Below are 25,079 nucleotides of genomic sequence, written 5' to 3'. Positions count from 1 at the left end.
CAATGCCTCGAAGGCTTAGTTTTCTAGGAGTTGGCAAACTGCATTTAAAGCCAGAGCATCAGGAAAAAGTTTTGGCTTACATTGCTGACTCATCCTCCAGCTCTATCACCTCCTCTTCTGAAGTTGTAAAAAATAAAAGCACTGAGTCGTCATTGGAGGCTCATGTTCATGAACCACACCTTTCCTTGTGTCCTTCACCCCAACCAAGATTGAAGGATGATGCAGGCCATACAACTGATTACTCCATGGAGCTGTTTTCACATCCCATTCCTGTGTTATCAAGTGAAATGGTGAATTACCCAGGCCAAGATGAATCTGACATGGAGTGCACTGATGCACAGCCACTGATAGATGATTCTGTTTGTACATTCAGTCAGAGCACTACATTGTCCTCGCAGTGTAATGAGCCAGATTCTGACCCTGATGAGACTCAGGTGACCCTTCCCGCATACTATACCACCATATACAGTGACACAGAGGAAGGTGCACATGACATTGAAGAGGAGGTGATGGATGACCCAGTTGTTGACCCAGATTGGCATTCATTGGGGGAAGAGGGTGCTGCTTCCAATAGCTCAGATGAGGAGGAGGAGCATCCACAGCAGACATTGACATCGCAACAGCTGTTATCTGGCAGGCCCGGAGCACTCCAAAGACAGGTTCCAAAAATCAAGAGTTGCTGGACAGCTTGTCCAGACGGTCAAAATAGCACAGCGTGCTAGGCCGCAAAATGTCTGCCAAAGTAGGAAGAGTGCAGTGTGGCACTTTTTTGAACAAAATCCTCATGATCAGGCCAAGGTTATCTGTAAGAAGTGCACTAAGACCTTTAGCCGAGGGAAAAATCGGAAAAATTTGAATACCAGTTGCATGCTTAGACATTTAACCAGCATGCACTTGCAAGCGTGGACACAACACCAAACCTCAAGTACCACATGTGCAACTGATCACAAAGAAGGTAGTCAGCAACGCTACATTGTTTCCCCCACTGTAAGCCCACCGGTTAGCACAGCAGCAAATGTTGAGGTGTCATTGCAAGGCCAAAGCAGTCAGGAATCCCACTGTTATATCAACGAAAGACTGAATCTAGGCCATCAGAAAGAACACCAACTCCATCACCATCATCAACCCTCTCTCAGTCCGCCCTGTCCACCGCTACTTCCACCATATGCAGCTCTCAAGTCCTGCTCACCCTCCCAGAGACTATGAGTAGGTCAAGAAAGTACTCAGTCTCTCATCCGCGTACACTGGGTTTGAACGCCCACATTGCCAAACTAATCTCGTTTGAGATAATGCCCTATTGGTTGGTGGAAAGCGCAGCTTTCCGCGAACTCATGGCCTATGCAGTACCACGCTATGACCTACCCAGTCGCCACTTCTCTCGCAAAGCCATCCCAGCCCTCCACCATCATGTGAAAGACCGCATTGTCCATGCACTCAAGCAGTCAGTGAGTGGAAAGGTGCACCTCACAACAGATGCATGGTCCAGTTGGCATGGCCAGGGCCGTTACGTGTACATCACTGCGCACTGGGTTTATGTGGTGGATACAGGGTCCACAGGGGACAGCGGTGGTGGGACAGTGCTGCCTAGCCCACGGTATAGGAAACAGTTTTCTGTAGGCGTTCGACCCTCCTCCTCCAGAAGCGAAAGCTCGTCCACAGAGCGCAGTCGTACGAGCACTCCATCTGCAGCTGCCACTGTTGCACACGAGGTGTCCCCCTATCGAGCAGCTAGTGGAAAGCGTCAGCAGGCTGTGTTGCAGATGATGTGTTTGGGTGACAGACACACCGCCGAGGTGCTGGCCGAGTACTTTCAGCGACAAACTGAGTCATGGCTGGGCAGTATACATCTTGAGGCAGGCAAGGTAGATAGTGATAACGGCCATAATTGTGTGGCAGACATAGCCTTTTCAAAACTCAGCCACATACCTTGCTTGGCTCACACCTTGAACCTGGTGGTGCAGTGCTTCCTCAACAGTTATCCGGAGTTAACAGCCCTGCTCCAGAAGGTGCGAAGACTGTGCGCGCACATCCGCCGGTCGCCTGTACACTCCATTCGTATGCAGAAGCTGCAGCGATTGCTCCACCTTCTCAACCACCGCCTCATTATCGACATTGCAACAAGGTGGAACTCCACCCTGCACATGGTTGAGCGGCTGTGCGAACAGAGGCAGGCCATAATGCATTTGTGGGAGGATACACGGCCAGGCACTTTGAGAGCAGACATGGAGTTGACAGGTGTGCAGTGGTCGAAGCTGAAAGACCTCTGTAAAGTCCTTCAGTGTTTTGAGGAATGCACACGGCTGGTAAGCGCAGACGACGCCATCCTAAGCATGAGCATCCCACTTATGCGTCTGCTCATGCAAACTTTGACGCACCTTAAGGAGCAGGTGTCTGCAGCCAATGTTGACGAGGAGGAAGAGGAGGAGGGAATCCTTGATGACATTCAGCCGTTGCCTGCTCGGGGACCTCTCCTGGACGAGATGGAGGAAGAAGAGGATGAGGAGGATGATGATGGGGATGATTACTTAGAGGAGGAGGATGCATCTTGTGGGGCAAGTGAAAATGTTGGCATGGCAAGGTCTGGTACAGGGTTTGTGCATGACTGGAAGAATGTGGATTTGCCAGAAAGTGCTCCTCCAACCAGCACTCGCAGTGCCTCATTGACACCGGGAACATTGGCCCACATGTCAGATTATGCCTTGCAGAACCTAAAAAGGGGCCCCCGCATTGCCAAAATGGTGAACGATGACGACTACTTGTTGGCCAGCATCCTGTATCCACGCTATAAAGGCAAATTACAAAACATCATGCCACACGAGAACCTTGACCTAATATTGGCTAATAAACAAGCAACTCTGGTAAACAGGTTGGTTGAGGCATTCCCAGCACACAGCAGCAGTGATGGTTCTCACACGAGCCGTACGGGCCGGGGGCAGCTTGGCAGAGGTGTTTGTGGTGCACACAGCAGAAGTGGCGTTGGAGGGGTTTCATGACAATGTTGTGGACTGATTTTTCAAGTACCGCTCACACAACTGGTAATACTGCATCGATGGAAAGTGACAGGAGACAGCAGTTGTCAACTATGGTTACAAACTACTTTTCCTCCCATATCGATGTTCTCCCGCACAGGTCATTCCCCTTTAACTAGAGTTGAGCGAAACGGGTCGAACAATTTCAAAAGTCGCCGACTTTTGGCAAAGTCGGGTTTCATAAAACGAAACCCGACCCTAGGATGAGGACGGCCACGAGGTCGGTGACTTACGCACCAAAGTCGCGTTTCAGAAGTTTGTTTTGCGCTCTTTTTCAGCCAATCAGGATCCACGGACACTGTGGGCAACATGATGACATAGGCAGGGGTCACCACCATCTTTCAGAAGGGCATGCAAGTGATTGGCTTGCTTTGGTGGGCGTCACAGGGGGTATAAAGGGGCGTGCACGCCGACCGCCATCTTAATTCTGCCGATCTCAGTATAGTGAGAGGTTGCTGATTCTGTAGGGAGAGCGTTAGGCAGGGAAGAAGACAAAAAAACTGCTTCTGCTGCTGGCGATTTTGCCTGCACAACACACCAGTCACTGTGTGTGCAGTGCAAGGGGAGGCTATATAGTGGTGTATCAGTGGTGTTGGTTGTTGGGCTGCCTTCTAAGGCTTCCTGACATTCCTGCATTGCTGTTTACCCACTGCTCCGCAAACTGCTTTTTTAAAAGCAATCCAATCTCCCTTATCCTCTAGTCACTTTTGTCACAGCTGTGCCATCGAGCCTGTGACATAGCGCTCAGATATCAGTGGGCCTCACACAATCCAAAAGTGTCCAGTGTCCAAAAGTGTGTGCAGAGATTCAAAATCTCCCTTATCCTCTAGTCACTTTGGTCACAGCTGTGCCATCGAGCCTGTGACATAGCGCTCAGATATCAGTGGGCCGCACATAATCCAAAAGTGTCCAGTGTCCAAACGTGTGTGCAGAGATTCAAAATCTCCCTTATCCTCTAGTCACTTTGGTCACAGCTGTGCCACCGAGCCTGTCACATAGCGCTCAGATATCAGTGGGCCTCACACAATCCAAAAGTGTCCAGTGTCCAAAAGTGTGTGCAGAGATTCAAAATCTCCCTTATCCTCTAGTCACTTTGGTCACAGCTGTGCCATCGAGCCTGTCACATAGCGCTCAGATATTCATTGGGCCTCACACAATCCAAAAGTGTCCAGTGTCCAAAAGTGTGTGCAGAGATTCAAAATCTCCCTTATCCTCTAGTCACTTTGGTCACAGCTGTGCCATCGAGCCTGTCACATAGCGCTCAGATATCAGTGGGCCTCACACAATCCAAAAGTGTCCAGTGTCCACAAGTGTCTGCAGAAATTCAAAATCTCCCCTGTCCTATAGACACCTTGTACCTTGTTTTACATTACTATATAGTTTGTTGGATTTTGTCTTCATTTCTACCAAAAATGAGGAAGGCTGGTGGAAGAGGCCGTGGAATTGGGCGCGGGTTGGCAGCTGGTAATCATGGTGTTGGTGGTGGATCTGATGGTAGTGGCAAGAGCAAAATAGGACCGAATGCAGGAGGTGTTGAGCCTGCATCATCGTCTGGCTACATAAGGCCTCGAACGCTTAGTTTTCTAGGAGTTGGCAAACCGCTTTTAAAGCCAGAGCATCAGGAAAAAGTTTTGTCTTACATTGCTGACTCAGCCTCCAGCTCTATCGCCTCCTCTTCTTCAGTTGTAAAAAGTAAAAGCACTGAGTCGTCATTGGAGGCTCATGTTCATGAACCACACCTTTCCTTGTGTCCTTCACCCCAACCAAGATTGAAGGATGACGCAGGCCATACTACTGATTACTCCATGGAGCTGTTTTCACATACCATGCCTGGATTATCAAGTCAAATGGTGAATTACCCAGGCCAAGATGAATCTGACATGGAGTGCACTGATGCACAGCCGCTTATGGATGATTCTGCTGGTACATTCACTCAGAGCACTACATTGTCCTCGCAGTGTACAGAGCCAGATTCTGACCCTGATGAGACTCAGGTGCCCCTTCACGCACACTATACCACCATACACGGTGACACAGAGGAAGGTGCACATGACATAGAAGAGGAGGTGATGGGTGACCCAGTTGTTGACCCAGATTGGCATCCATTGGGGGAAGAGGGTGCTGCTTCCAATAGCTCAGATGAGGAGCATCCACAGCAGACATCGACATCGCAACAGCTGTTATCTGGCAGGCCCGTAGCACTCCAAAGACAGGTTCCAAACATCAAAAGAGTTGCTGGACAGCTTGTCCAGAGGGTCAAAAGATCACAGCGTGCTAGGCTGCAAAATGTCTGCCAAAGTAGGAAGAGTGCAGTGTGGCACTTTTTTGAACAAAATCCTCATGATCAGGCCAAGGTTATCTGTAAGAAGTGCGCAAAGACCTTTAGCCGAGGGAAAAATCGGAAAAATTTGAATACCAGTTGCATGCTTAGACATTTAACCAGCATGCACTTGCAAGCGTGGACACAACACCAAACCTCAAGTGCCACATGTGCAACTGATCACAACGAAGGTAGTCAGCAACGCTACATTGTTTCCCCCACTGTAAGCCCACCGGTTAGCACAGCAGGAAATGTTGAGGTGTCGTTGCAAGACCACAGCAGTCAGGGAATCCCACTGTTATATCAACGAAAGACTGATTCTAGGCCATCAGAAAGAACACCAACTCCATCACCATCATCAACCCTCTCTCAGTCCGCCCTGTCCACCGCTACTTCCACCATATGCAGCTCTCAAGTCCAGCTCACCCTCCCAGACACTATGAGTAGGTCAAGAAAGTACTCAGTCTCTCATCCGCGTACACTGGGTTTGAGCGCCCACATTGCCAAACTAATCTCGTTTGAGATGATGCCCTTTCGGTTGGTGGAAAGCACAGCTTTCCGCGAACTCATGGCCTATGCAGTACCACGCTATGACCTACCCAGTCGCCACTTCTTCTCTCGCAAAGCCATCCCAGCCCTCCACCATCATGTGAAAGACCGCATTGTCCATGCACTCAAGCAGTCAGTGAGCAGAAAGGTGCACCTCAAAACTGATGCATGGTCCAGTCGGCATGGCCAGGGCCGTTACGTGTCCATCACTGCGCACTGGGTTAATGTGGTGGATGCAGGGTCCACAGGGGACAGCGGTGGTGGGACAGTGCTGCCTAGCCCACGGTATAGGAAACAGTTTTCTGTAGGCGTTCGACCCTCCTCCTCCTCCTCCTCCTCCTCCAGAAGCGAAAGCTCGTTCACAGAGCGCAGTCGTACGAGCACTCCATCTGCAGCTGCCACTGTTGCACACGATGTGTCCCCCTATCAAGCAGCTGGTGGAAAGCATCAGCAGGCTGTGTTGCAGATGATGTGTTTGGGCAACAGACACACCGCCGAGGTGCTGGCCGAGTACTTGAAGCGACAAACTGAGTCATGGCTGGGCAGTGTACATCTTGAGGCAGGCAAGGTAGTTAGTGATAACGGCCGTAATTTTGTGGCAGCCATAGCCCTTTCAAAACTCAGCCACATACCTTGCTTGGCTCACACCTTGAACCTGGTGGTGCAGTGCTTCCTCAAAAATTATCCAGAGTTAACAGCCCTGCTCCAGAAGGTGCGAAGACAGTGCGCGCACATCCGCCGGTCGCCTGTACACTCCGTTCGTATGCAGAAGCTGCAGCGATTGCTCCACCTTCCCAACCACCGCCTCATTATCGACATTGCAACAAGGAGGAACTCCACCCTGCACATGGTGGAGCGGCTGTGCGAGCAGAGGCAGGCCATAATGCATTTGTGGGAGGATACATGGCCAGGCACTTTGAGAGCAGACATGGAGTTGACAGGTGTGCAGTGGTCAAAGCTGAAAGACCTCTGTAAAGTCCTTCAGTGTTTTAAGGAATGCACACGGCTGGTAAGCGCAGACAACGCCATCCTAAGCATGAGCATCCCACTTATGCGTCTGCTCATGCAAACTTTGACGCACCTTAAGGAGCAGGCGTCTGCAGCCAATGTTGATGAGGAGGAAGAGGAGGAGGGAATCCTTGATGACATTCAGCCATTGTCTGCTCAGGGACCTCTCCTGGACGAGGTGGAGGAAGAAGAGGAGGAGGAGGATGATGATGGGGATGATTACTTAGGGGAGGAGGATGCATCTCGTGGGGCAAGTGAAAATGTTGGCGTGGCAAGGTCTGGTACAGGGTTTGTGCGTGACTGGAGGGATGTGGATTTGCCAGAAAGTGCTCCTCCACCCAGCACTCGCAGTGCATCATTGACACCGGGAACATTGGCCCACATGTCAGATTATGCCTTGCAGATCCTAAAAAGGGACCCCGCATTGCCAAAATGATGAACGATGACGACTACTGGTTGGCCAGCATCCTGGATCCACGCTATAAAGGCAAATTACAAAACATCATGCCACAGGAGAACCTTGACCTAATATTGGCTAATAAACAAGCAACTCTGGTAAATCGGTTGCTTGAGGCATTCCCAGCACACAGCAGCGGTGATGGTTCTCACACGAGCCGTACGGGCCGGGGGCAGCTTGGCAGAGGTGTTTGTGGTGCACACAGCAGAAGTGGCGTTGGAGACAGGGGTTTCATGACAATGTTGTGGACTGATTTTTCAAATACCACTCACACAACTGGTAATACTGCATCGATGGAAAGTGACAGGAGACAGCAGTTGTCTACTATGGTTACAAACTACTTTTCCTCCCATATCGATGTTCTCCCACACAGGTCATTCCCCTTTGACTATTGGGCCGCTAAACTGGACACCTGGCCTTCATTGGCCCAATATGCCTTACAGGAGCTCGCTTGCCCAGCTGCAAGTGTGCTATCGGAAAGAGTCTTCAGTGCAGCTGGATCAATCCTGACAGAAAAAAGGACCCGTCTGTCAACCCAAAATGTGGATGATCTAACCTTCATTAAAATGAACCACGCATGGGTTTCCAAGGATTTTGTCCCACCTTCCCCTGATGACACATAGGGTGACAGAAAAATGGCTTGCTTTGGTCCACCTCTTCCTGGGACTTCACCTATTTCACCTTTTGCATCAGCTGAATGTCCAACATCAACATATGCCACTTTCTAAAACTCCCTAACTGTGCTGCCTCCCCCCCATGGCCGGGGTCACCACCTAGCGCACGACACCGTGCGAGTGCCGTTGCCCTGGACAGGTGGGTAGGCCGACTCTTGGGCGCAGGCACTGGCACAGGGTCCCTCATAGTGCAATCAAGTGTCTCTGACGGTGGTGGTGCACACCCGCCGTCAGACACACCGCTGTACTATGAGGGGCCCAGTGCCAGTACCGACGCCCACGAGTGGGCCCTCCTTGCTTGGGCAGGGCCCCAGCATTTGCAATCTTTACCTCTCCCTGCTCCTCCGCTGTGTAATCTGGGCCGTCAAATCCATACTGTGCCTGACACCGTCTGAGCCTGCCTCCTGATGTATAGACATATATTTTAAATGTGTACGCTATCCATACATGTTATCTGGGGATACGGTACCCTTTCTAACCTTTGTGCAATCACGTGCAATCCATACTGGGCCTAACACCGTCTGAGCCTGCCTCTTGAGACATATATTTTGAATGTGTACGCTATCCATACATGTTATCCGGGGATACGATACCCTTTCTAACCTTTGTGCAATCACGTGCAATCCATACTGGGCCTTACACCGTCTGAGCCTGCCTCCTGAGACATATATTTTGAATGTGTACGCTATCCATACATGTTATCCGGGGAAACGGTACCCTTTCTAATCTTTGTGCAATCACGTGCAATCCATACTGGGCCTAACACCGTCTGAGCCTGCCTCCTGAGACATATATTTTGAATGTGTACGCTATCCATACATGTTATCCGGGGATACAGTACCCTTTCTCACCTTTGTGCAATCACGTGTAATCCATACTGGGCGCGAGAACGGCTGGCGAGCTGTTAAGCAAGCTACAGCACCTGTGGTTTGCACACGTAAGTTTTTCATTTTTTCAGGAATGACGGTTAGGCCTAATTCCGGAACTGCGGTTGACCTGCACTTACTGGGAAATCATTGTTCGCGGGTAATAATTGTAATCAGTGATCCCCATCACTAACGTTGTTCAGCGGGTTATCTGCACCTGTAAGCGACAAACGCTGGCCTTTTCAGTGTAGCGCACATGCAGCCACGGACATGTAAGGGCATGACACACCAGTTATTGGCCAATCTCATGTGCCAGAGCCTCACATGTCCCTCTAGTAAGCCGGACTCGGACCGCGGGGCATGACGGAGTCTCGTTCGTTAATGGAATTAAGCTTGCAATGTGTGCATCTGTTCTGTAGCTGGCATGGTTGAGGTTTCCCAGGTGGAGTCGAATTTAACCGTAGGCTCCACTCCTGGTGGTGCCCTTCTGGACATTCCTTTAAGGTTCAGCTTTGCAACCATACTGCCCACGTAAAACAAACACTTTGCCTTCATGAACGCTGTTTGGAGGGTCATGACTCGTGGGAATAACGCCGCCCAATCAGTTAACCTGCTAGAGAGATCCTTCGTTGCTCCCAAGCATGACATCACACTCCCTAGGAAGAAGGTAATGCCACTGTGGCGACCGTACTCCTGGGGGTGACACAAGTGCACTGATGCCCAGCCACTGCTCGATGAATCTGCTGGTACATTGACCCAGACCACTACATTCCCCTCGCACACTACCCGGCCTGAATCTGACCCTGATGAAACTCAGGTTACCCTTCCCATATACAGTTCCATCTTACACGGTGACAAAGAGGAAGCTGCAGATGAAAGTGCAGGTTCGGCCCACCCGCCATCAGACACACCACCGTACTATCAGGGGCCCTGTGCCAGTGCCGTCGCCAACGAGTGGGCCCCCCCTGCTTGCCCAGGATCACAGCACTTGCAAAGTTGAAATACTGTGCAGTGAGATGGAAGATGGGGACGACGAGGAGTCTAGACTAGTACAGGGATTCCCTAGCGAGGAGACTTATTTGATTGTTTTCAATGTTGGGACAGCAATTTTTGGGGAGCACTATACTCTGGAGAATGATAGATGGAGCCCACCATACACTGGAACATTCCAAAGGTGGACATCAGACACTGGAGCAGCATTTATAGGGCCCATTATACACTAGAGCATTAGAAATGGGGCCCATTATGTTTGGAGCATTATTTGGGCCCATAAGACAGTGGAGCTTCATCCATGGGGACCAACATATACTGTAGCATTATGTGGAGCTCATCATATACTGTTTCAAACATTATATGGGACCAATGATTCTGTATGGAGAAATAGATGGGCCTCGTCATGAGATGTAAAAAGTGAGGTATTTTTCATTGTACTATACCGCTATTTCTCTGCCGTATCGGAGCATGATGAGTTGTGGTATGTGTTAAAGGGGCGCTCTTTCGCCCAGGGCACATGAAAACCTGCAGCCAGCCCTCCCCCCCCACAACTTTAGCCAAATAACCCCCACTTTTCAGTGCGTAACTTGTATTATGAAGTTAATTAAAGTTGACAAGCTTAAGTAAGAATTGATGCTTTTGGCATTCAAATGGGCACTGTATGTGTGTTTCCTGTCCTCCTCTCACTGCCGACTTTTATTCCCCATTGACTTACATTGGGTTTCGTGTTTCGGGACGACCCCGACTTTTCCCTATAATCGGACGATCTTGCTCGACCCGACTTTTGGAAAAGTCGGGTTTCACGAAACGAAACGCGACCCTAAAAAACCAAAAGTCGCTCAACTCTACCTTTAACTATTGGGCCGCTAAACTGGACACCTGGCCTGAATTGGCACAATATGCCTTACAGGAGCTCGCTTGCCCAGCTGCAAGTGTGCTATTGGAAAGAGTCTTCAGTGCAGCTGGATCAATCCTGACAGAAAAAAGGACCCGTCTGTCAACCCAAAATGTGGATGATCTAACCTTCATTAAAATGAACCATGCATGGGTTTCCAAGGATTTTGTCCCACCTTCCCCTGATGACACATAGGGTGACAGAAAAATGGCTTTCTTTGGTCCTCCTCTTCCTGGGACTTGAACAATTTCGCCTTTTGCATCAGCTGAATGTCCAACATCAACATATGCCACTTTCTAAAACTCCCTAACTGTGCTGTCTCCCCCCCCCCATGGCCGGGGTCACCACCTAGCGCACGAAACCGTGCGAGTGCCGTTGCCCTGGACAGGTGTGTACGCCGAGTCATGGGCGCGGGCACTGACACAGGGTTCCTCATAGTACAATCAAGTGTCTCTGACTGTGGTGGTGCACACCTGCCATCAGACACACCGCCGTACTATGAGGGGCCGAGTGCCAGTACCGACGCCCACGAGCGGGCCCCCCTTGCTTGGGCAGGGCCCCAGCATTTGCAATCTTTACCTCTCCCTGCTCCTCCGCTGTGTAGTCTGGGCCGTCAAATCCATACTGGGCCTGACACCGTCTGAGCCTGCCTCCTGATCTATAGACATATATTTTGAATATGTACACTATGCTATCCATACATGTCATCCGGGGATACGGTACCCTTTCTCACCTTTGAGCAATCACGTGTAATCCATACTGGGCGTGAGAACGGCTGGCGAGCTGTTAAGCAAGCTACAGCACCTGTGGTTTGCACACGCAAGTTTTTCATTTTTTCAGGAATGACGGTTAGGCCTAATTCTGGAACTGCGGTTGACCTGCACTTACTGGGAAATCATCGTTCGTGGGTAATAATTGTAATCCCAGATCCCCATCACTAACGTTGTTCAGCAGGTTATCTGCACCTGTAAGCGACAAACACTGGCCTTTTCAGTGTAGCGCACATGCAGCCACGGACATGTAAGGGCATGACACACCAGTTATTGGCCAATCTCACGTGCCAGAGCCTCGCGTGTCCCTCTAGTAAGCCGGACTCGGACCGCGGGGCATGACGAAGTCTCGTTCGTTAACGGAATTAAGCTTGCAGTGTGTGCATCTTTTTTGTGGCTGGATGGTTGAGGTTGCCCATGTTGAGTCAAATTACACCGTAGGCTCCACTCCTGGTGGTGCCCTTCTGGACATTCCTTTAAGGTTCAGCTTTGCAACCATACTGCCCACGTAAAACAAACACTTTGCCTTCAATAACGCTGTTTGGAGGGTCGTGACTCGTGGGAATAATGCCGCCCAATAAGTTAACCTACTTGAGAGATCCTTCATTGCTCCCAAGCATGACATCACACTCCCTAGGAGGAAGGTAATGCCACTGTGGCGACCGTACTCCTGGGGGCGACACAAGTGCACTGATGCCCAGCCACTGCTCGATGAATCTGCTGGTACATTGACCCAGACCACTACATTCCCCTCGCACACTACACGGCCTGAATCTGACCCTGATGAAACTCGGGTTACCCTTCCCATATACAGTTCCGTCTTACACGGCGACAAAGAGGAAGCTGCAGATGAAAGTACAGGTTCGGCACACCCGCTGTCAGACACACCACTGTACTATCAGGGGCCCTGTGCCAGTGCCGTCACCAACGAGTGGGCCCCCCCTGCTTGCTCAGGATCACAGCACTTGCAAGGTTGAAATACTGTGCAGTGAGATGGAAGATGGGGACGACGAGGAGTCCAGACTAGTACAGGGATTCCCTAGCAAGGAGACTTATTTCATTGTTTTCAATGTTGGGACAGCAATTTTTGGGGAGCACTGTACTCTGGAGAATGATAGATGGGGCCCACCATACACTGGAACATTCCAAAGGTGGACATCAGACACTGGAGCAGCATTTACAGGGCCCATTATACACTAGAGCATTAGAAATTGGACCCATTATGTTTGGAGCATTATTTGGGCCCATAAGACAGTGGAGCTTCATCCATGGGGACCAACATATACTGTAGCATTATGTGGAGCTCATCATATACTGTTTCAAACATTATATGGGGCCAATGATTCTGTATGGAGAAATAGATGGGTCTCGTCATGAGATGTAAAAAGTGAAGTATTTTTCATTGTACTATACCGCTATTTCTCTGCCGTATCGGAGCATGATGAGTTGTGGTATGTGTTAAAGGGGTGCTCTTTTGCCCAGGGCACATGAAAACCTGGAGCCAGCCCTACCCCCCCACAACTTTAGCCAAATAACCCCCTTTTTTCAGTGCATAACTAGTATTATGAAGTTAATTAAGGTTGACAAGCTTAAGTAAGAAGAATTGATGCTTTTGGCATTCAAATGGGCACTGTAGGTGTGTTTCCTGTCCTCCTCTCACAGCCGACTTTAATTCCCCTTTGACTTACATTGGGTTTCGTGTTTCGGTCGAAACCCCGACTTTTCCCTATAGTCGGCCGATTTTGCTCTACCCGACTTTTGGAAAAGTCGGGTCTCATGAAACGAAACTCGACCCTAAAAAAGCAAAAGTCACTCAACTCTAGTACTCACCCCTTCTAGAATGGCATTAAAGAAGATCTCACGTGGAAAATATGGGACATCCTAGTGCAGAGACCGGCGGTAGAATGGCTAATCACCTAGTCATCTTACATTGGATGATGCCGAAGGAAAATGAGTCTTCCAGACGGTTGTAGCCTTCACCGTCCATTATCTATAGGAACATAAGATTGAAGATGAGCTGAATATATCATTTAGGGGATATACACACCCTATGAGGGCCCACCTGTGACAAGGTGTGAGCAGGATATATTGGGATCCGATTACCCCTCAGTCCTACTATCAGCATAATCACGTGGGATGTTCCTTAACTAGAGGCTCAATGTATCCCTTAGAGCCAATAAAGTTATTCAATGTCACCCCCAAACATTCATGGCTGATAAGCCAAAGTTGGTGATCTGTGTGTCTGCCATCAAGGATAACATTCTATGGCTTTAGGTCACTGCATGTAAAAAAAAGAAAAAAACAGACACAGAATAATTCATGAAAAGATCTTTCTACAATATATAAGGAGACAAGTTGCATTTTATGAAAATGAACTCATTACCCATGTATAATGTATTGCAGAAATTGGAGTCCGCACACCATCTCTACCATGTAGTCTGTGGAGTAGAGAGGTTGGGTCAGTGGTTTCATACACACTAGAACTACAATGTACGGGCAGTGGATTATTAAGATCCTTCATAAGACCTTTACCTTGTTGTCTACTGTATATCTAACAGCATCAAATGTGCCATGTGGTCAAACAGGTCATATAGTCCATGATAATTACTCACTTGTTGTCTCCATAAGCACCCGCAGAAACATTAATTAGCAGCCCCCAGTGGCCATTTTCAGGATTGTTTTCCTCTTTACATTGATTCTTTTCCATTATTTTTACAGCCAGCAGTTCCTCACTGACTGGATCTGATACCAAGAAGACCTGCAGGAAAATCACAACAGATCAGAACAAACTGCTATCCATTCTATGAATCTGTGTAATGGATCACTAGATTATCCCCCTTATCACATAGGAACATCCTGTAATGAATATGAATATCCCTCCTGTGTATCATGGTGTTGGATACACTGGGGGAACACTTGGGTTTCCAAAGTCTCCCTCTCTAAGGTGTTTGCAGAATTCAAAGCTGAAAAGTTCAATAGGATTTTTCATTTTGTCAATTTCTCTAAGGTGTAATGTGGTGGGTGACTAGTGAGGCGCCAGATGTTGCAGAAGGGCCAACTGGGCACGTAGTCCCACTGGCAGCAGATAATGGTATCATGGTAGCTGAAGTTGGTCACTGGACACCTCAACACTTCCCTTGTGTCCACAATTGTCATTAACAGGAGGTGGCACTTTAGGATGGTATAGGATCCACCAGGGGGCACTCCTGTAGGGGTGGTGTCTGGCTGCAGGTTTTGGAGCATCTGTGGTGTTTGGCTGCTTGAGATTGCACACACAGGTGATCTTGTTAACATAAGTTTACTGAAAAAGGTAACGAGGTACAATCTCTCTTAAAATCAAAGCTCACAGTATATACGGTAGAGCATAGGAAAGTTTTGTGTCTCATGAGCACAGAAAGATTAAGGGCTCTTAGTGGTGGGAGCAGAGTTCTCTTCACTTCCTACTAGAGGAAGTGCTTTGCGCAGTCTGAAAAATATTACACTGATGGAGGGACCTTCACAGATTGGCTCTGTGGAAACACACTAAAGCGTGAAAGTACTCATAAAATCATAGAATCGTAGAGATGGAAGGGACCTTTTGGGCCGTCTGGTCCACCCCCCTGCTCAAAGAAGGATTCACTAAATCATTCCAGACAGATGTCTGTCCAGTCTCTGTTTGAAGACTTCTATTGAAGGAGAACTCACCACCTCTAGTGGCAGCCTGTTTGTAATCATTGATAACTGTTGATTTTTTTTCTAATATCTAATCTGTGTCTCCTCCCATTCAGCTTCATCCCATTGCTTCTAGTCTTTCCTTGTGCAAATGAGAATAAAGAGTATCCTTCTGCAAGATGACAGCCCTTGAGATATTTGTAGACAGTTAAGTCTCCTTTTTTAAATGTGGCGCCCAAAACTGGACACAGTATTCCAGATGAGGTCTGACCAAAGAGGAGTATAATAGTGACTTCATGTGATCTAGACTGTATGCTCCTGTTAATACATCCTAGAATTGCATTTGCCTTTTATGCTGCTGCGTCACACTTTTGACTCATATACAGTCTGTGATCTATTAGTATACCCAAGTCTTTTTCACATGTGCTGTTGCTTAGCCCTATTCCTTCCATTCTGTATTTGCTTTTTTTCATTTTTATTGCCCAGATGTAGTACTTTGCATTTTTACCTGTTAAAAACATAGTAACATAGTTTTGAAGGCTGAAGGAAGACCTTATGTCCATCTAGTTCAGCCTATTTTTAGTGCAGCTGTTCTGCATTGTTGATCCTGGGGAAGGCAAAAAACCCACAGAGTAGAAGCCAATTTTCTCCATAGGGAAAAAAATTCCTTCCCCTAAGCTGGGTCAACCATCTACCTATAATGTTATTCGTAACCTTCTATACTGTTAGTTGCTGCCCACTGCTCCAGCTTATTTATAGCTTTATGAATCCTCTCCTCTAGTATTAGCTATCCCTCCTAGCTTTGTGTCATCAGCAAATTTAATCATCTCAATCATTGATAAAGAAGTTGAACAATACAGGGCCCAGGACAGAGCCCTGTGGTCCCTCACTTGAGACATTCTTCCAACTGGATGTGCAGCCATTTATGACCACTCTTTGGGTCCGATCACTAAGCCAGTTATAAATTCACCTAACAGTTGCCTTGTCCATTCCATACTTAATCATTTTTTCAATAAGGATGGTGCTAGAAACTTTGTCAAATGATTTGCTGAAGTTCAGATATACTATATCTACTGCATTTCCCTGATCCACCCAGTCAGTTATTCTGTCATAGAAGGAAATTGTTAGTCTGACTTGACTTATTAGTTACAAACCCATGCTGACTCTGTTTAATCATTTCATTCTTATCCAGGTACTTGCATACTTGTTTAATAATTTGTTCAAAGACCTTTCCTGGTATAGAAGTCAGACTCACTGGCCTATAGTTGCCTAGGTCCACCTTCTTCACCTTTTTGAAGATAGGAACAACATTTGCTCTTCTCCAGTCTTCTGGGACTTCTCTTCAAGAATTTTCAAAGATTATGGAGAGTGGTTAACATTTTCTTCTGCTATCTCCTTTAGTGCTCTGGTGTGTAATTCATCTGGACCTGAAGACTTGAATTCATTTAGGATAGCTAAGTGTTTCCTCACTAGCTTTCTATTTATAGATATTCTGGATTCTTAGATTCCCTTAATAGGACAGTACAGAACAGTTGATGTTACATTTCCTTTCTGAGAGAAAACAGATGCAAAATAGGAATTTAAAAGTTCGGCCTTCTCAATATCCTGTCGAACCATTTCATCATTTTCATCCTGTAAAAATCATATAGCATCTTTGACTAGAGTTGAGCGACTTTGGTTGGATCGGGTTTCATGAGACAAAATTTGAGACTAGGGCAAAAAAAGTCGGAGTTTCGTCCGAAACCCGACCCCAATGCAAGTCAATGGGCATTGAGTTGATAGAATGTCATCCGCTCAATGCCGACTTTTATCTCCCATTGACTTGCATTGGGGTTGGGTTTCGGATGAAACTCCGACTTTTTTTCGCCCTAGTCGGACCAGTTTCATCAGACTCAAATTTTGTTTCATGAAAACCGATCTGACCAAATTCGCTCAACTCTATCTTTGACTTTTCTTTTACTTTTTACATATTCCCAAAATCCTTTATTGCTTTTGACGTCTCTTGCAAGCCTCAATTCATTGTCAGCTTTAGTAATCTCATTTGTGCCCTGCAAGGTCTGCAGACAGCATTATATTCTTCTTTAGATATGCCTCCCTCTTTCCATTTTATAAACATTTCTTTCTTCCTTTTTAGCATCTGCTTAAATTCTGTGTTCATCCATCGTGGTTTCCTTAAATGCTTCTTATTCTTCCCTCTTTTTTTTTGAATTGTTAACAATTGTGCTTTGAGAATTTCATTTTTCAAGATTTCCCATCCATCCTGGATATTTTTGTCCTTTAAGGATATCCAGCCATTGGATCCTTCCAATTCTTTTTCTGAATTCCTTAAAATCAGCCTTTCTGAAATCTAACATTGACATCTGAGTCTTCACAGGTCTTCCTCCTCTAGTTACGCAAAATTCTAAAATAGCATGGTCGCTACCTCCTAGGGTTCCAGCCACTCTTACCACCTCAACCATTTCCACCCTGTTGATGAGGATTAGATCCAATGTGACAGAGCCCCTTGTTTTCTCCCCTACCTTTTTGTAAGATAAAGTTGTCAGCAAGAGAGGATAAGAATTTCCTTGACCTGTTAGTTTTGCCTGAGAGAGATTCCCAACAAATGTCTGGATAGTTGAAATCTCCCATGACAGCTGTCATATTTTTTGGAGGACTTGGCCATTTGATACATAGAGTTCATCCATATCTTCAGCTTGCACAGGCGGCCTGTAGTAAATGCTTACAATGGTGTCCTTTCCCTTTTTCTGTCCTTGTATTCATACCCAAACAGTTTCCACAGAACTCCCAGTCTCTGAAGCTTCAATCTCTGTGCATATATACGCGTTTCTAACATACAATGTGACACCTCCTCCTCGTTTATCAAGTCTGGTTGTTGCAAATAAGTTGTATCCTTGTATTCCAATCATGTGAATTGTCCCACCAAGTTTCAGTGATTCCAATGTCATCATATTTCTTATCCTGCGCTAGTAGTTCCAATTATCCTTGTTTGTTGCCCATGCCTTGTGCATTAGTATAGAAACATTTTAGTTTGTGATCGGTTTCTCTTTCTCCAATATTTTTATTTAGATTCTTTTGTCTTTGTTCTTCCTTTCCACTTCTAATAGCAGAATTCTCAATAGCATTTGTCAGGTGTATGGCTTTTTCTGGACTTTTGCTTCCCTTCCAACATTGTGCTAGTTTAAAGTTCATCTGATGAGTTTAGCAAGGCGACTTCCAAATACATGTTTACATGTTTTCCAGTCTTCGTAAGGTGCACCCCATCTCTAGCAAGTAGTCCATCGTATAGGTAATTCACTCCGTGATCCAGAAATCCAAATTCTTGCTGACGGCACAATCTACGTAGCCAGTTGTTCACCTGCAGAATTTTATTCCACCTCCATGTTCCATGGCCATCCACTGGGAGGATGGAAGAGAAGACCACCTGCGCTCCCAGTTCTTTCACTTTCTTAGGTTTTCAAATTCACTGCAGATGGTTTCCAGGTCGTTTCTTGCTGTCATTTGTCCCCACATGTATTATCAGGAATGGGTAGTCATCTGTAGGTCTGAAGAGTTCTGATATTCTGTCAGACACATCTTTAATTTTTGCACCTGGAAGACAGCACACTTCTCTTGAGGTTATATCCGGTCTACAGATAGCGGCCTCTGTTCCTCTCTACAGGGAATCCCCCCATGACCACCACCACTCTGTTTCTTCTTCACAACACTTTTCTTTCTCCATCCAGGAGGACACTGAAGGTGTACAAGGTTGTGGTTTGTGGGCAAAGTCTTATACTGATGTTTTTCTTCATCATTCTCCTGCGTAAGAGCCTGGCACTGGTTCCTGAGCAGTATGGGTGCTGACTGCCTCCCGATCCTCCTGCTTCTCTGGGTCATGTTTCCATTCTGCTATTTCTTCTGGTGCACTTTGAATTTCTTCTTTCTGTAATATGAAGAGATATTGCTGCTCTAAGAACTCTTCACCTTTCTTAATGATCTTCAATGTAGCTAACCTTTCTTCGAGATTTTCCTCCAACAGGGACACATGCTTACATTTGTGGCATGTTAAGTTTAGCTTTTCGCACTGGTAAGTCTGTGGACATGTAGCAAGAAATGCAGCTCACCAAATGGCTCCTGGCCTCTTCCATATTTTTATTGTTAGAAATTTCAAAGCGATGATAAATGTGCTGGCGTGCTGTTTACCGATTTCCTCCTTTCAGCTGCAACGGCCAAAATCCAGTGATCTTTGAGCTTGCGGAGACTCTTCACTTATCCCAGAAGGCACTGGGAATAAGCATTTTCTCTCCTCAGAACTCTTCCCCTGGTTAACCAATTGAAAACACCCTCTGACATCACACTAGCAGCCGGGCAGGCCAGCATCTCCAAGGTAGATAAGGAGAGGTCTGGCCAAGTGTTCAGATTGGACACCCAATAACTAAAGGGACCTGAAGCATCAAAGGTCACACATATGGCCACTTAAGTGCCCCTTGACCATGTTCTGAAACTTCTTCCTCCTTTGCATTGTTACAGGCACAGATATCCCATACTGTTGTGCTGGTTTATTTAAAATTGCCAAATTTGTGCATATTTTCCTTCCACCTTCGTTGGACCTGGTGTTTGTTTCTCTCTCCATTATCCCTTGGTGTTGAAAGCTGCTAACTCTGCCACCTGCATTGTCTGTGGATGATGTCTTCAGCAACTGGTCTACAACGGTCCTCTTGAATGATTCCATTGTAAAACTCTTGGGTGACTCCAAAAGGGGAGAAGGAAATTTCTCCTTGTACTGTGGATAGAGAAAGGTGGCCAATCAGTATTGATGTTGGATAAAATGTATATTGTGAGAGAGTATTGTCACACTTGTACATAAACTGTGCCATGTGAGCCAAGCTGCAAAAAGGCAAATGTTCTGTGTCCCCAACAGAAGGAGCAGTACTCATTTTCTCATGCTGTGTCATCTAACCAAATTTGTCTCTTCTTTTCCCCCATCACTGGGGCATCTGTTTTTCTTATGCCAAAAAGCCAAGATTCGCGTGACTAACCTCCACTTTTCCTTACTCGGCTGTTGAGAAATGGTAAAACACAAAAGCAAAGGTACATAGAAGCATCTTGTATGTGATATTTTAACACACCGGTGCTAATAATCTTGGACAGTTAAGGATCAGTTGTTACAATTCATAGAACGAGTGTGTGGAAACCACAAAACATTGCGACCAGAGATCCCATATTATCATGTATAAATATATCATCTTTCCTAACTAAAGGATAGGATTTGGCAAATGGGGGACATGTGCAAACAACAAAGTGCAGCACTATGAAGAATGCCCCCTGAGGATGGAGCTTAGTGCTCCAAAACGTGCGTCGGGGTGACATACGGACCGCCTGGTCATTAGAAGGCTCTTATGGAGGTAATGTTGTCCTGGGGTATTAACCCCATCTGCGGGAGCATTATACATGTTCCCCAGTGGGAGGGATCACAAGTCTCTCTGATGTAATGTATGCTCACTGATAAAATCTCTTGGATTTGTGGCACCTGGTAAGGTGGTGTTGAAGCATGCTCGGGTGCTAATAGTATTCGAGCACGCCAAAGACACTGCATGTTTGGATAATAATAAAAAAAACTTATGGTTAAAACACTGACATAGGACCTTGTTGTATCACTAAACGAATCTGGACTGGAAGTTACAATTAAACTCGGTTTATCCTCCAACTTATGCCCAAAACTTTCAGGGACACATGAGGTAATTGATGACAAAACTGGATGACTACAAGAGGGACATAGAGAGAATAGGGCGCCAAACACATTTATGGCTTCTCTTAACAGCTCCTGTTGAGCAGGTGGATGAGTACAGTATGAATCTTTCCGGTTGATATAGATTTGGTACATTGCATAATATTCCACTGCTTCAACTCAGAAGAAATATTCAGTCAAAGCAACAAAAAGAACCCACCCATAAGCTCTGGAAACGATAGTAGGGCTCAAGATTATATATTCTCCTTTGTCACACAACTCAGACATGTACGGGATAGTATGTGACATAGATGACATTGGTTTGACCCAACCTGTAGGAACCCAAGTCACTCAGCTTGATTTGATGACCATTTATGTCCATGAGTAAGGCTACTTTCACACTTGCATTTTTTTGCGCTGCGCACTGTGCGCAGTGCAAATGCACATAAAAAACGCATCATGCGTGTGTGCTTTTTTTGCGGATTTGGGTGCGTTTTTTAAAAAACATGCATTTTTTACACATACGTGCGCATTACTATGCGCACCCATAGACTATAATGGGTGTTTGGCAAGTCGGACACACAAAAAATGCAACAGGATACATTTTGTGCTCCCGAGCGCACACTACAAAAAAAGCATACGCATACAAACGCGTACAAACGCATGTGTATGCGCACCCATGTAAAAGATAGGAAAAAATGCATGTGTTTTTTTTGCGATTAAAAACAGCACAAAAAACGCAAGTGTGAAACGAGCCTAAGGCCCCTTTCACGTGTCCGTGTCTCGGGTACATGTGGTGAGTTTTCACATGTACCGGAGACACAGACCCATTCAAAAGAATGGGTCTATGCGCATATCGGTGTGTTTCCACAGACCGTGTCTGTGGGCAAAACACACTATGTCCCTTTTTTTGCAGTCATCAGATGGAAAAATGTCCCGCACACAGCACAAATTGATGTTCTCTGTGTGACATGGACAGCGCTGGGGAAGAACCCTACTGTAAGCGCTGTTCCTCGGCGGCTGGTGCTGAAGCCGGCTGTCATTCTCCCTTTCCCTGCCAGCGAGCGGAGGAGAATGAGCATATATTAAAGTCCGAACGACAGCAGGTGGGGTCTCTTGGGATTGTTACCCAATCATCCAACACCTGCTGTCGCTAACAGTGACAGTTGGTGTGGATGATCGGGGTATTCGACAGCCCCCACCTGCTGTCATTCAGACGTTAATATAATGCTCATCATTCTCCTCTGCTCACGAGCAGAGCAGGGCAGAATGAAAACAGCCAGCTTCATCACCAGCCACAAAGGAACAGTGCTTACTGTAGCGCTTGTTCCCCAGAGGCTGTCCGTGTGGTGCTGATGCAGCACACAGGTGGCACACATGTGCCACACTTAGTACACACATTGACACAGATATCTCTTGTACCGGACCGGTAATGTACGAATATGTGAAAGAGGCCTTACACATTGTCAGCTTAAGGTCTCTGTGCACCAACCCTCTACCATACATATAATCTAGAGCTGAAGATATCTGTAATGCGCACCTCTTGACTGCATCCTCAAGAATTTCAACCTGCAGATAACAGATCAGCATCATGACATGCAGATTCTTGTGTAGTGCCTTTGAAAGAGAAGCTAGGGGGTTAGGCATGACAGTACTGGCACACTCTGGCACTCCGTCAAATTAATACATTGCAGTCCACTCACTTGCAAATCAGGATATATTCCATACTGCCGAGTATCCTATTCTTTTAACACCACACAAAGACAGTCAGTCCAGGTTCATATAGTCCTTTGCTACAATTGGGTCATCGAGGAGGAAAGCAAGACCAAGAAAAGCCACAGAAAACCAGGTTGGTAACTAAGCAGATTGCAGACCCCTGATCCTATCCACACAACTAGCAGTAGCCGTGGAGTGTACCTATGATGATTCTAGGCGTCTCGACACAGCCGGAGAACTAAATAAGCCTAAAGCAAGAAAGGGTAATCTAAACTGCCCAAGAGCAGACCCCAAAGGAATAGATAGCCTGCAAACATAAATTGTCAGTGAGACAAGATGAAAACACAAACTCAGGTAGGAAAATAGGCTGAGCAAACGATGGGGCCCAAACTAACTAGACAGGACCGGAAAGGAAAGACATTGTCTGCAATCACACAAAAAACCCTGCAAAAAATGCCCAACATATCTGATAGAAAAAATACTGAAGTCACTAGACTTCCCCCACTATATCAGCACTCTGGTATATTCTGAAAGCAGAGCAAAGAGAGGCCAATCTAATAAGGGACAAAAACAAACTGGCACAAACAGTAACATAAGGATGGAAATTCAGCACAGCCCCAGCCGGGGCAGGCTGACCACACAAAACTGAAATAGACAAAACCAGATCAAATGTGAACAATAGCAAAAGAACACTTAGTTTCCCATTCAGTCCCTGCATGCTCAAGCCAAGACCTCAGGAGGTAGAAAAAAATCACCAGCAGGGATAGAGGGAGTCGGCTGTCTTAAATCCAGTCAGAAACTCCCAATGTCCAATCGTCCTCCTCATTATTAGGTGGCAGGCCTCTGTTAATTAGATCATCTCCATTACCTCCTGTAACCACTAGAGGGAGCACGAAAAGAGAACGTGTGACCCCTCTGTCAATATAACCATCTCCACTACCTTCACCAGTAACCAGAGGTAGGCCAGAAAGTGAATTCACAACAGTCCTTCTGCTGAATCCTCTGTTTGAATCTACTTCTTAGATCACATGCCTGGGTCTCAAATTTTTCATTTGAGGAGCAAATCCACCTCATTCTTACTAACTGTCCAACCTGGACAGCCAGATAATGTGCAAAAAGCATGAATCAACGAGTTAATGGAGTTCGATTTCCTAAAGACATCTGTTTGGATACACGACACGTAGTGTTATGAATGAGTCACCGTAGGAGGCAAAAACAGAAATACTAGCTAAGTCCAGAAAACCAGAGAAGTTGGCAGCTATCGGATTGCAGACCCCTGAACCTATCAACAACAACTAGCAGTAGCCGTGGGGGGTTCCTACGGTGCCCTAGACCCCTCGATCACAGCCGGAGAACTAAATAGCCTAAAGACAGAAAGGGAAATCTAAACTGCCCCAGAGCAGACCCCAAAGCAATAGGCAGCCCCCAACATATAATGACGGCGAAGCAAGATGAAAAAAACACTAACACAGATAGAAAGATAGGCTGAGCAAATGATGGGGCCCAAGCTAACTAAATAGGACAGGATAGAAAAGCTGCTGTCTGCAATCCGCACAAAAACCCTATCAAAACAAGAGCCAACAGACTGATAGGGAAAAAAAGCCCTGAAGACGCTAGGCTTCAAAAAGACTATATCAGTACTCAGGTATTTTCTGAAGACAGAGCAAAAAGGCAAAAAGGAATTCAGCTCACCCCAGCAGGGAATGGCAGAAATCCAGAAAAACAATGCAAAACAAAACCAAAACACAAATGCAAAAAGCAGAGCAGAAAACTTAGCTTTTGAGGAATCAGACTGGTCTCCTAGAATCCCTCAGAGAAATCACCAGCCAGGCAGAAGGGCGTCAGCTGCCTTATATCCAGTCAGCAATTCCCGTCACCCAGTCATCATCATCCAGCTCAGGTGCTTGGTAATCAGCCTCACTACCTTCCTTCACCAGAAGAGGGAGTTCATCAGACCTCAATGGTGAAGGGGAAAATGAACTCACAACAACGTAGTCTACCTTCAGACTGAAATTAAGGAAATAAACCTTCTTGTTACTGATTTTGTAAGTTTAATATTTAATAAATTGTTGTGCAACTGTCCTCATGTTGTGGCAGGGGATGGGTGCAGCAGCTTGATACCTTCATGAATCATGATTGTCCGGGATAGGGAGTGTGTAACCTTTGGCCACCCACGGCCATCACATGTGCAGGGGGGCTTATCTTACTTATCCCACCGCTGCTACAATGTGGTGAAAAATGGCAAGCTAGTCTTGACCTAACAATTTACCACACGGGCTTATTGGCATATCCCGCTTCGCTCTGCTAGGTCACGAACTGCATGGATTTATGTATATCCCACTTTTCAGTTGTACTTTCGAACTCGCAGCTCCAGCACCACACTTACCATTAGGTCAGTTAGAGAACTGCACCTAGGATAATTAGTCTCGGGACGGGCCACGTGATGT

This window comes from Dendrobates tinctorius, unplaced genomic scaffold (genome assembly GCF_039654945.1).
Source record: "Dendrobates tinctorius isolate UK_male_01 unplaced genomic scaffold, ASM3965494v1 ptg000131l, whole genome shotgun sequence".
In the NCBI taxonomy this organism is placed as follows: Eukaryota; Metazoa; Chordata; class Amphibia; order Anura; family Dendrobatidae; genus Dendrobates; species Dendrobates tinctorius.
Note: the sequence above shows the minus strand (reverse complement) of the source record.